At 37.7% G+C, this 13,737-nt stretch overlaps 1 long non-coding RNA gene across 1 annotated transcript; it reads right to left on the bottom strand.

Moving 5' to 3' along the window:
• Nucleotides 1-2,151: 2,151 nt before the first annotated feature.
• Nucleotides 2,152-3,636, bottom strand: LOC116556986. Its single transcript, XR_004271297.1, has 3 exons — nt 2,809-3,636; nt 2,647-2,774; nt 2,152-2,613 (listed from the first exon to the last, which is right to left on the bottom strand). It is a non-coding gene; the product is annotated as an uncharacterized LOC116556986 (long non-coding RNA).
• Nucleotides 3,637-13,737: the final 10,101 nt, after the last annotated feature.

Genomic DNA, 13,737 nt, shown 5'->3' with positions numbered 1-13,737 from the left:
GTCATGAAGTCTTTACCTATGCCTATGTCCTGAACGGTATTGTCTAGGTTTTCAACTAGAGTTTTTGTGGTTTTAGGTCTTATGGCTGAGTCTTTAATCCATCTTGAGTTAATTTTTGTGTAAGGTGTAAGGAAGTGTCCAGTTTCAGTTTTCTACAGATGGCTACCCAGTTTTCCAAACACCATTTATTAAATAGGGAATCCTTTCCCCATTGCTTGTTTTTGTCAGGTTTGTCAAAGATCCGGTGGTTGTAAATGTGTGGTATTATTTCTGAGAACTTTGTTCTGTTCCATTGGTCCACATATCTGTTTTGGTACCAGTACGTTGCTGTTTTGATTACTGTAGCCTTGTAGTATAGTTTGAAGTCAGGTAGCATGATGCCTCCAGTTTTGTTCTTTTTGCTTAGGATTGTCTTGGCTATACAGGCTCTTTTTTGGTTCCATGTGAAATTTAAAGTAGTTTTTTTTCCAATTCTGTGAAGAAAGTCAATGGTAGCTTGATGAGGATAGCACTGAATCTATAAATTACTTTGGGCAGTATGGCCATTTTCATGATATTGATTCTTCCTGTCTAAGAGCATGGGATGCTTTTCCAATTGTTAATGTCCTCTCTTATTTCATCGAGCAGTGGTTTGTAGTTCTCCTTGAAGAGGTCCTTCACAACCCTTGTAAGTTGTATTCCTAGGTATTTTATTCTGTTTGTAGCAATTGTGATTGGGAGTTCACTCTTGATTTGGCTCTCTGTTTGTCTATTATTGGTTTATAGGGACTTTTTTTTTTTTGAACATTGATTTTGTATCCTGAGACTTTGCTGAAGTTGCTTATCAGCTTAAAAAGATTTGGGGCTGAGATGACAGGGTTTTCTACATATACAATCATGTCATCTGCAGACAGATACAATCTGACTTCCTCTTTTCCTATTTGAATACCCTTTTTTTCTTTCTCTTCCCTGATTGCCCTGGCCAGAACTTCCAATACTATGTTGAATAGGAATGGTGAGAGAGGGCATCCTTGTCTTGTGCCAGTTTTCAAAGGAAATGCTTCCAGCTTTTGCCCATCTGTATGATGCTGGCTGTGGATTTGTCATAACTAGCTCTTATTATTTTAAGCTGTGTTCCATCAATACCTAGTTTATTGAGGGTTTTTAGCATAAAGGGTTGTTGAATTTTATCAAAGGCCTTTTTTGCATCTATTGAGATAATCATGTGGTTTTTGTCATTGGTTCTATTTATGTGATGGATTACGTTTATTGATTTGCATATGTTGAACCAGCCTTGCATCCCATGGATGAAGCTGACTTGATCGTGTGAATAAGCTTTTTGATGTGCTGCTGGATTTGGTTTGCCAGTATTTTATTGAACATTTTTGCATAGATGTTCATCAGGGATATTGGCCTGAAATTTTCTTTTTTTGTTGTGTCTCTGCCAGGTTTTGGTATCAGGATGATGCTGGCCTCATGAAATGAGTTAGGGAGGAGTCCCTCTTTTTTCTATTGTTTGGAATAGTTTCAGAAGGAAAGGTACTAGCTCCTCTTTGTACCTCTGGTAGAATTCGGCTGTGAATCTGCCTGGTCCTGTGCTTTTATTGGTTGGTAGGCTATTAATTACTGCCTCTATTTCAGTACTTGTTATTGGTATATTCAGGGATTCGACTTCTTCCTGGTTTAGACTGGAGAGGGGGTATATGTGTCCAGGAATTTATCCATTTCTTCCAGATTTTCTAGTTTATTTGAGTAGATGTGTTTATAGTAGTCTCCGATGGTAGTTTGTATGTCTGTGGGATCGTTGGTGATATCACCTTAATCATTTTTTATTGTGTCTATTCGATTCTTCTCTCTTTTCTTCTTTATTAGTCTGGCTAGTAGTCTATCTATGTTGTTAATCTTTTCAAAACAATAGCTCCTGGATTCTCTGGTTTCTTGAAGGGTTTTGTGTGTGTGTGTGTGTGTGTGTGTGTGTGTGTCTATCTCCTTCAGTTCTGATCTGATCTTAGTTATTTATTGTCTTCTGCTAGCTTTTGAATTTGTTTGCTCTTTCTTCTCTAGTTATTTTAATTGTGATGTTAGGGTGTGGAATATAGATCTTTCCCACTTTCTCCTGTGGGCATTTACTGCTGTAAATTTCCCTCTAGACACTGCTTTAAATGTGTCACAGAGATTCGGGAATGTTGTGTCTTTGTTCTTATTGGTTTCAAGATAAATACACTTTTTTTTGTAGACACTAGATATCTCACTGTTGGATATTAATGTTAAGATAAAAGTAAACCAGATTTATTCCAGTGGACATGACAGAAAAGTCAACCACAAAGAAAAAACAATTTTCAAATTGCAAGCAATTAGAAGGTTTACAGAGTATCTTCAAATCCTGAGGATTGAAGACAACCTTAAAGACATAAAGTTCAACCACTTATCTATCTAATGTTTAAATCTTCTCCATAGTATGCTCATTCACCGATGTTTAAACATACGCTCTGATAGAGAATGAATTACCTACTGGGGAGCCTGTTTCAGCTCTGGGTAGCCATGATGATTAATTAGTCCTTCTTGGTATGTTCTAGTAAAGTTTGTTTTCTTAGACTTAATATTTATACATCCTACTTACACATTGGTATTACACTTGTAATACCAATGGCTTGCTAACTCTGTAACCCTCTTGGCTTGCTAACTCTGTAACCCTCTCCTAACCACCATTCCTTTCACCTTCCACAATACAAGCGGAAAAACTAATTCCTCACTTTCCTGGTTTCTGTTTCAGCTAGGGCTTACCAACATAAGCCCTAGTTGGTATAACCAGTTCTGGCTAATAATAACCAGTTCTGGCTAATGAGACATAGGAGAACTCCACATGTGGGTTCTGGGGAAGCTTTTGTCATCCATTCTTTCTTCTTTCTGCCTTGAGTATAAACTTGATTAAGCCAGGATTGCTACTTGCCACCAGGAAAGAGAGTTCACATGTCTTCCCCCCTAAATGCTCAGAACCACCTACCTTCAGACTTATTACTGTCTAGAAAAAGTAAACCCCATCAATCCTGATGGATCTTAGTCAGGTTTTCTGATGTTTCCATCTTAAGACAAACCTATGTAACACATATATCGTGTGGTCACACTGAAAAGTCAAATACTTATTCCATTTGATAACACCTCACAGCTTAATGAGGAGAAAATATTTTAATAAACTACTACCCGACCCAGGTTAGAGATACTATTACCTTCAAATGTTAACAACTAGACTACATCTATAATATTACCACAATTGTAAAACTATCAGAGTAAATACAAAAGAGAGAATTTAGCAAATGAAAATGTTGGAGACTCTTGAATTCTGATGTAAGATAATGTAAGCAGTTTATTCACTGTCCCTGGTCAATTTTTTCCCATTCCTATTTTCTCATTGTACTCCTCTTAGTTCACCTCCTATTTCATTATAAATTAAGATTTCTAGAGCCCAGCAAAGCCTGACAGAACAACTTTAATTTGTTTCCTCTTTCTTTTTCTTTCTTCTTCTTCAAGTCTATCAGGAGGCCAGCTTTCTACAAATTACTTGCAGCCATAGTTTAATCTCAAAACAGGGCACTACATTTCAAGTTTTCCAGGATCATCAAATTTGAGCCTCAAGTTGCAATGTCATTTAAAGATAGTGGTCTGCTGAGAATGATGGTTTCCACCGTCATTCTCAGCAAACTGACACAAGAGCAGAAAATCAAACACTGCATGTTCTCAACTCATAGGCGGGTATTGAACAATGAGAACACATGGACACAGGGAGGGAAGCACTACACACTGGGGTCTGTTGAGGGGAAATGGGAGAGGGACAAGTGGGTGGGGAGATGGGGAGAGATAGCATGGGGAGAAATGCCAGATATAGGTGAAGGGGAGGAAGGCAGCAATTCACACTGCCGCGTGTGTACCTATGCAACAATCTTGCATGTTCTTCACATGTACCCCAAAACCCAAAATGCAAAAAGAAAAAAAAGATAGCGATCTGCTATAATCCTTGTAGACTAATAGCAAAATGTGCCACCAGAAATATGTCTAAAACTTTGACCTATTTTTCTAGCTCTTAATGCATAATCCCAATAATGCTATGAGAGAATTTTTATGAGTAGTCTTTTCCAAAAATTAAAAAATAAAGCAGAATAAATTTGAATTTATTCTGTAATTTATAACCAGCTCAATCCTTTTGAAAGAAAAGCTATAATCATACAGCTTCAGAATGACAATTTGATCAATTGCATTTCTGAATCAGTAAGTAGGATTGATTATATATCTCCCATCTACTTCAAAGAAAATTTATAAGGAAGATAGTAGACTCATTAAGAGAATGGACTTTGACAAGAGTGAAATCTGGGTTTAAATCTGGATTTTGCCCATGATGAGCTGACTGATTTAAGGCAGATTACTTAGCTCCATTCATATCTATCATCAGTAAAAGTGGAATAATTATATCTACCTCTTAGATTGATTATAGGGATAAATTTAAGTAACACACACACATAGTTTAAACATTGTCACTAGCACAAATGTTCAATAAATGATTAGTTACTATCATTCCTTAAAAATATTGATACCCTTTTGTACCTCCATCTTAGTTTCACTGAATTCTTTCACTTGATGAGGTAAGCCAACAACCTTGGCTTCTAGTATTATAATTCAGAAGCACTGAATATCCAGCACAAGTATAAATTATTTGGACATTCATATAATTTCCTTTTTCTAATCTCTAAACCATTGCTCATTCTTTTGTAAAAATAGAATCTAGATGATTTAGCAAGAGGTTTTTAAAAAGATAGGAAAGGAAAAGGAGTAGAGATAGAGCCCCTAATGTTAGACGTGTGCCGGAGTTTGTATTGTTCCAGAAACCCTGAGACAAGGATTTCAGTGCAAATAGCAATTTTAGGAAATGCTGGGTATAAGGGTAAAGAAAAAGGGAAGGAATGCAAAATGGGGTGTCTTATCAGTCCCACTACCATTGTATCCAACTAGAGTTTAATCTCATTGAGGAAACTCCCATAGCCAGGGAACATACACCTTCAAGTTATTGCATCCAAGAGGCAGGGAAGCTAGGGTATTTATATCTCAGGAATTGACCTGAGATCATTGTTGAAAGCTGCTCCCAGGGTTTGTTAATTCCCAGGCACTTCTGGGTCACTGATCACTGATCATAGGCAAAGCTGTTTTCTGAGCTTCCGCTGAAAAAGAAATGAGATACTGAGATGCAAACGCTAGGAGCTGGAAGTGGGAAAAGCCCACTGAGTGACGACAGGAAGGGAGAAAGGAGACACTGATGGCTTGCACTTCAGGGCACGAGGAACTCAATGAAACCAGAAGAACAGGAGCTAAAGCCAACTATGGATTGTGACAGGGTAAATCCCAGGATGAAAATATTATAGGATAATATTTTAAGGTAAAAAAAATTAAAGGGTAGTTTTTTACAGGGCAAAAAATCCCAGGGTAAATCCCAGGGCAAAAAGAATCTGAGCAAGGGAAGTGAAAGGCTGAAATTTTTGTTAAATGAAAAAGCTGGCATCCCAGAAGAAAGTCAGAATTTTGGCTTGGAGGGTGTGGTACACATCTCACATCAAACACTCATTTTCATGTGCCCTAGAAAGAAGCTCATGGTGCTATTGGTCCTTCTCCCATGGCACATTGACACCTTTTAATCTGGCTGGCTATTGTAGGACATGTAGTACTTCTCAAAGCATGTTCATGCATGTTGCCATACCAGACACACTTTTCAGAGCTTTGGAAGGAGGAGTCCATTTTGGAACACCTATTCAAATCTAATCTTTCCTCTCCAAGGAAAATTCAGGTATTTCCAGACTCCACAAGTCCTTTGGTACTCAGAACTTTGCTCATGAGCATGAGATTTTCTGCATTCTCCTGGTCTTCTGCACGGAATTGGTTGGGTGCTATCATTCTCTGCAGCAAAGATCCAGGGAGAAACCTGTGGCTATGGCTGAGGCCCAGAGCCTGGGTGAAGTAGACTGCAAACTGTGAGAGAACTTGCAACACCTGCCCTCTCAGTTCCTGACTCCTTCAGCAAACAATTATTAAGCATCTACTTTTTACTCATTTATATCTCTAGCAGAATTACATGGGCAAGCAAGATCCCCAAATCCCTCTAATATGCTCTTCCAATTAGTCCTTCTGTGCTAAGGAGGCTAAAGTTGTAGACTAGATTATCATGATTGGATTGTCTCTCATTTTCTGATGACTGAATGCCAAAATCTGTCTCCATTCCCATCCTTGCCTTTCTTCTGACCAGCTCATCCCAGGAGGCACCTCAGTTAAGTCCATCATTGAGGCTAGAGACATGTAACCCTGGCACCAGACATCAGTGGCATCCATCTCAAACACAGTGGTGGTCATTTTCATTAGAGGAGTTTGCAGAACATTTCAAAGAGCAATATTTTTTTGCTGCTGGGCTTCTTGCAGTTGCAATTATAATTAGGGAATTTTTAGAATTTTTTCAGACAAAAATTACAATATTTGGTTTATACAGAACAACTTTTCACTAGGAGTCATAATCATTTATTTTATTAATTTTTTTCATTTTTTATAAATCCTGTGGATTTACTGTGTTAGAATAAAGATATCTCTGCAGAAGGCAATTCTCATTTTTAAAAAATGGCTATTGACCAATATGGAGCTATCCTTATAGATTAATGTAAAAAAGAAACATGTTTAAAAGGCTATTTGAAATTAAGTTGGGGACATTTTGAAAGGAAAAAAATCAATTAAATAATATATTTCTAGATCATTCCTTAAAATATACGTACTTTCCATTTTGTATAGTGACATTTTTTTAAGATACCTAGAGATATGAATGAACATCTTTAGAAACATAACTGAGTCTTTACTTCTTTGGAAGTATCATTACCCTTGAAACAGAATGATGAAGCTGAGAATAGCGCCATATACTCAACTATAAATAACCCATACTAACAAAGAAAAATGCTGGTTGAATGACTTTTTACACATACCAAAAGGCAATAATTTACAGATATTTCCCAGTGAAAACATGGAAGCAAGGTAAGAAAGAAGAGAGAAATAAATTAGGATGCCAAATTTTGCCTTCACTGTGTCAAGGAAACTAATGATCATTTAAGGAGGAAAATGATAATCCCTTTCAGGGCCAGATTTGATGCAAACTGCTGTCTAGGTTTATTCTTGTTAGTTCTCCAAGGGAAATTCAAAGTGAGTAGAATACAGCAAGTTTTTGTTTGTTTGTTTGTTTTTTAATACCTTTAGGAAGGCTTTTACTTATCGCTTTACCACAGACCCCTCATGCCCTATTATTCACAACTCCACCCTGATTTACACCTTTATTTTTTCAGCATGGCCTTTGCAGGCATATGACTTAGGGACTCCTGTCCTATATTCCCCCATCCAGCCAAGTTTCTCTATTTGATATCACAGAATTACATTCACTCCATAATTCTGGGCTCTAATAGCCTCCATCATTTCCCCTTTCCCTGTTGAAGGCTCATTTTTCCAGAAAATCCATTCACATGACAACCGTTTCATGAAGGAGTGTCTGGACTTATCACACCTGTAAGCAGTAGTATACTGGTAAATGTTTAATAACTGGCTCTCCCTGGAAGGAAGAGGACCCCAGATTTGTGGTGTTTGTCCATTTCTGTGGTGTAAATTCGCTTACCATGGCCAGTTTCCACTTAGAATTGAAAAGGTTCCCACAATCTGCTGGTAAGAGCTGGTGAAAGCTGGCCCCAGCAAACAATTGTTTTTTAGGAACAAATGGCCCATAGCTTCATAAGATTGTAGCAAGGCATTATATTTTTAAGAGAGTTACATACTGTTGTAGAAACAGCACTGAACAAAAGTAAAAGGAACTAAGTTCTAACTCTTTTTCTGTCATTCCATAACTAGTTGATTCTAAGGCCACTTAATCTTCCTGGGTCTCAGTTTTCTCATCTATACAATAACAAGAGCACATGAAATAGCCTTCTAATGCTAACAGACCTATGATTCTATGTGATCCTTCATTCAATCATGCATTCCCACCTCACCTGAACACCTGAAATCTCTTTGAGAGTAGGCTATGCCATAACATAATATATCCTCAACATACCAGGCACAGGCCCTTGTACTTAACAGGTGCTTCCTAAATAGCTGTTTTGCTAAATAAATGATTCACCTGGGTACGCTGGCAGCAGCTTGGGCATATGATGGGCTAGTGATATAGAAAAGGGTATGAGATTGTATTAGAACAAGGAGAAAGAATGAAGTGATTAATTTGAAGAATAGTTTTCTCTATGAATAACGATAATTTCTAGGTTGGTAATAGGCAGACTGAATGTTGTCAAACTTCTGCTCCTTCTCTCCCCTTCAGGGCTTACTCCAAATATGCACCAAGATGTCCTCTATTTGACATTGTCCCCTGGTGGAAGCTTATCTTCCCCACCAGCATTTGTCTACATTCAAGCTCACACTAGACTACATTTTTAGCATTTCTTTCCATTTGCATTTCTTCCTGTCAGATTTATCTCAGAGTAAACAATGTCATTTTTTGCCAACATCTTTCTTTTCATTTTTCTCATAATGCTACTTGTGAGCATAAAAAACCTGAATTCAGGCTGATTAGAGCAGTATTAATAATGCTCACAATAAAGGTCAAAAAGACTTCATGTATTTAAGTAAAATTGGACATTCGACACAATAATAAATAAGATTCTTTCCACTTCAGCTTTTCCTAGGCTCCAAAGGCCTAGATATCATATGACAGTGAGGTAAGAAGCGAGCCCTGTGCAGAACTGCTAAGATTGTAAAACTGTTTTTATCAGTATCAATGAACCCTAACCAATAAAAAGAAAAGAAAAAAAAACTCTTGAGTTGGAAGAACTGGAGAAGAATCCTGTTGAGAGAGTTATTGGCAGTACAGTATGGCTCCCCCAAGGGAGAAAAACTACTTCTTTGCTTTAAGCCAAGTGAGAGGAACTTCAAGGCGAGAAGACACATGGAGAGTTTGATAAATATCTCCCAGAGTTTAAAAAAATGTCAGTGCAGGTATAAGACATCGTGGCTAGACTGGCCTGAAGGACCAATGCAGAGAACAAGGCAGGAATCAAATTTTCTGTGTGCCACAAAGGAGGAAACAAACCTAATGTTCTTGAAAGGACTTCCTGGAAAGACAAAGCAAACTGCCAGGAATTGAGGACAGTGTCAAAAGTAATAAACTGCATGAGGTATTACCTATCTTACAGGAATTATAGTTGCATTTGAGGGTCCTAAGGGGAAAATCACTCCAAAAACACCCCTGTAATAAAGTCAGCTTTGAGTGTCTATGATGACAAATCCAAATCACATCAGTAAGATCTCTGCTGCCCCATTAACTCTCCTCCCTCACCCCCTCCAGTGCTGAAGGCTCTAGAAACCATAGTTAGTGATGCAAGAGGAGATGCCACATCTCATACACACACACTTTACACACATTCATATACATCCACTCTCATACACATGCATTTATACACACATTCACATGCATTCACACACAAGTGCACACGCACATGCGCGCGCGCACACACACACACACACACACACACACACACACACACCACACACACAAGGCTTCCAATTCTTGGTCAGGCCCTGGCTGGGAAATGGCAGAAAATTTAAAGAGGACAATGGATTTCTATTATTATACTGAACTGGACTGCTTAAAGCTTTAAAGTGACTGGATGATTATTAATTACCAGACAGTAGAGAATAATTTTTTAAACTCTGAAATCTGCTCAAAATGTCATCCAAGAATCAGGAAAAAAGCTATTCAATCCAATGTGTTAAAGAGACAATGGTTAAAAAAAAAAATGTTGCTTCAGGTTTTTTTTTCCTAATGGGCTTTTTTTTTTTTTTTACTATAATGGTTGCAGACTTAATAGAAAAAGATTGGCCTCCAACCCTTCAAGTCCTTGAATGTTTTCAAAGCCACTTTAAAATGCCAAAAGGCATTGATTCATCTGCCTTAATCAAACTGCAAGAACCCACATTTGAGAAAAGCAAAAATTATTTCTTCTTCGATTGTGTTGTTCCTCTGTTTTGCCTAATTAATAGGATTAAAACTGTGTTTTCCATTGTTTTTCATTGAAAATGCACTGTACTTTTACTTCCCTATCAATTTTTAGGTCAGATAGACCTGGGATCTGAAACGCTACTTATAACATTATTCATAAAGGGAAATGTGTACAACATGCCAAAATTAATGGTTAGAACCCAACCCATTTGGAGACTAAGCTTTCCTGTAATACGTGCATACTCCAGTGATGACTGTACATGTAAGAGTAAAATAAAATCTTTATTCAGTTGGATCATTTCTGTATAGAACTTGTTATACTAATTTCAAGTTTCTCAAAGGATACAGATGTTTTCCCCAGCAGGTCTGATCTCGAGGAAAAGAGAAATTCATTATTCTATCTGTATTAATTTGTCATGGTGTGTACAGCCAAGGATCCAGCACAGAAATGGCACAAGCAAAGATTTCCAGGCTGACTGTCTCTTGGGGGTGCAAGACACAGTAAGTTGTCAGAGTTGATAAAGATATGTTCTAAGAAATGTGAACCTGCCCATTATTTTTCTGGGAATAGCAGCCAAAACCAATAACAACAAAAAAAATGACCCAACACTGCCAAGCTGGCAGGCATTCTTTACTATATTTCATGCCAATTATTCCTTCTCACATGAAAAGCAGGCATTAATTTCCAGCCCCTGACCTGTATTTCACATACCAGGTTTTCAGACCAAAGGAAGCACTAGCTATCATCAAAAAAAGCTACGACAGCCTGCCACATGAGGAGGAGTCCCTTTAGACTTCCAGCCAACAAGTTTGGTTTGAGTCTGCAACACTTTTATCAGGAGGAAAGGTGAGGCAGGGGAGAAAGAAAATAATTGTCCTCCCTTGCCTGAGAGGTCTTATCACAGTATCGACTGCTTTTGGAGAGGTAGTGAAAAAAATGATGGAAATTATAACTAATATCTGCTTGTCTCCATGGTGTCTAGGGGTCCAGTAGGCCTCGTCCTTAGCTGCTTCTCCTCTTTCAAACACACACTAATCATTCAAGTAAAACCTCCAAAAAAAGATCTCCTGTCTTTCTGAAATATTCCAGAGATGTGGGATTGGAACTAGGAAGCACTTAAAACAGAAAGTTATGCTGGAGCATGGCTTTTGTGAATGGGAAGTCATGGGCAATGGTTCTTCTAGTGGCTGTGCAGGGGCTTGGGTATGATGGTTCATGTTCACTAAATCGCTCCCTGGGGTCCTGAAAAAAAAAAAAAAAAGCAATATCTAAAAATGTCCAACATCTTTCCAGGGGTAGCTTTTTCAGGAGGAAGAATCTAACTCTGTGAATACTCACAATGTGTTATACTGAAAAATGGAATGAAAATACACATCCAGCCTTCTCAAGCAGACCCCATCTGCAAAGACAAAATCAGAACACAAAACATTCTCAGGTTATAGTCAAGTTCTAGATGGATCTCAAGACCCAGCAGAGAGAATAATTTTCTAAGATAGCAGAGTAAGTCAAGAAATAGGGGTTTTAAATGAAATTCTTTTTGTCTGACTACCATATCAAATCCTTAAAGAATAAGGCAGTGTCTAACTCTATTATTTCAAATTTCAAATATTGTTTCTAGCATAATAAGAGAAGCATGCAGAAAGGGGATGGGAGGCATACATCATTATTATTCAAAGTAAACCCTCAGCATCTTCTCTCCTTCATTCATTCACTTAATTCAATTATTCACTCATGTGTGTGTGTGTGTGTGTGTGTGTATAAATATATATACTATTCCATTCCAAGTTCTGTGCAAGCAGCTGAGGCTGAAATTGGTAACAAGGTAGATAAGACTCCTGTCTTCATATAGAAGCAGAGAAGAGAGAACAATTGCATTTTGAACAACAGATAAGCTCTAGCTATGCCAAAGCTCTAGCTATGGAGCTAGAGCTAGTGGTCAAGGTGGTCTAACTATGGAAAGGTCTAGCTATGGAGCTAGACCAAGGGGTCAAGGTGGCCAGTCATTGCAGAAAGAATTTCCATTTGGGTTCTGGCTCTGTCACTAACCTAATGTGTGACCTCAAACAAGTCATGAATACTTTTTGGCTACCAATTTGGAGACAATGGCACCTGTTTTAGGGAGTGGAGACTCAACAAAAACAAGAAGTTTTATGAAGCACTGTATAAATAAAATATCTTATGACAAATATTAGAAAACACTTATAGCAAAAGTACTTCTTAAGAGTTAGCATTCTATTTGTTGCCTAATTCAAATCTAACAAAAATATCTGCTGTCAGAAATGGGAGCCAAAAGAGTAAGTCGTGATTGTAGCTAATCATTTACACGTTACATTCTGAAGAACACACAACACTCAGTTCTGTACAAAGTCACAAGCTAAAGCATAATGTTTTTCACAGTTTTCTTTAAATTGTTCACAAGCTATGTAAAAAAATAAAATGCATATTTTTATTCAATACTCTTCAGATTTAAAGAATAATGAGAGATGCAGAAAAAAATAGGCTTTTTTAATTGGCAAATATAATTTTTTTATGAATAGGCAGGTTGATTTCAGTTAGTAGTTAATGACTCTAGGGAAAGAAGTTAAGGGAATAGTCCAAGAGGTTTTGGTGTGTGTGTGTTTTCTCCCCGCTGCCTATCAAAGGAAAGGAGCCAAGAACAATGGTGAACTGAAGGCTTCTTTTTATTCTCCCATAATTCAGGTACATATTTTTTCCAGTTGAAAAAAGGGTAAGTACTTCCTCAGCTAAATGGAAATCAGTTTCCATTTCAGAAACAATGGTTACAAACAAATACATATGTAGTGGACATGCAATTGTAGTCACATAGAGAGATTTTTTTTCTACATCTAAAACATAAATGAATCTAAATATTTTAAGTGGCTTTACCATTTGGTAGAAAATGTGCAAAGCATAATTCACAGTTGTGTCTACTGGGTTCCTTTTATGGTGATAAGCACATAGGGGTTTCCATTTTCAAACAATGAGGACAATAGGTTGAAATCCAAACCCAGTGAGGAATCGAAAACTGTCATAGTGGGAGCAGTCAATCAAAAAAATATTCAGTGAATGCTTTAGCATTGGAGACATCAAGAATGCAGAGCAGCTCATCAAGACTGATTGCCTGTCTTCAAATCTTGGCACACACATGTGAGAAAGCTGTGACCCTTTTGCAAATAGATAGCTTAACTTCCTCACCTTTGGTGTAGTGAGGCACACCCTACTACCTATAGCAAGCTTCCCATAGGGCGGAATATTAGCTTGGCATGAGATGGCTTATCACCTAGTTATTCTAGGCATGGTGGGGTAGTTATATCCGGTAAACCTTCTAATGTACTTTCATTCCAGGAAAGCATAGACAAGGTAGAGAGGACAAGTCTATTATCAGCTTAAACACTGAACAACTTAGTGGGGTAAAGACTTAATACCAAAGTATTGCCAGTGGAAGTTAAAGATGGACAGAAAGAGCTACAGAGAAACAACAGGAACCCCCGCTCTTCTGACCACACACACACACACACACACACACACACACACACACACATCAGAATTTTGCCTATAATAGAATGCAATTCTACAAATTGCATAAAAGCTGCAAAGGCGTAAGTTTTCCGTAAAGATTGTCAAAAATTAAAAGCAGCATTATAAAGGTATTGTAAGAAAACAAACACAATGGAAATAAAGACACTAGAAAGTTGGGTGATGACTGACT

Source organism: Sapajus apella, unplaced genomic scaffold, assembly GCF_009761245.1.
Source record: "Sapajus apella isolate SASKATOON/1434 unplaced genomic scaffold, GSC_monkey_1.0 scaffold18, whole genome shotgun sequence".
Classification (NCBI taxonomy): Eukaryota; Metazoa; Chordata; class Mammalia; order Primates; family Cebidae; genus Sapajus; species Sapajus apella.
The sequence above is the reverse complement of the archived record's forward strand: the minus strand, read 5'-3'. Positions and strand labels throughout refer to the sequence as shown.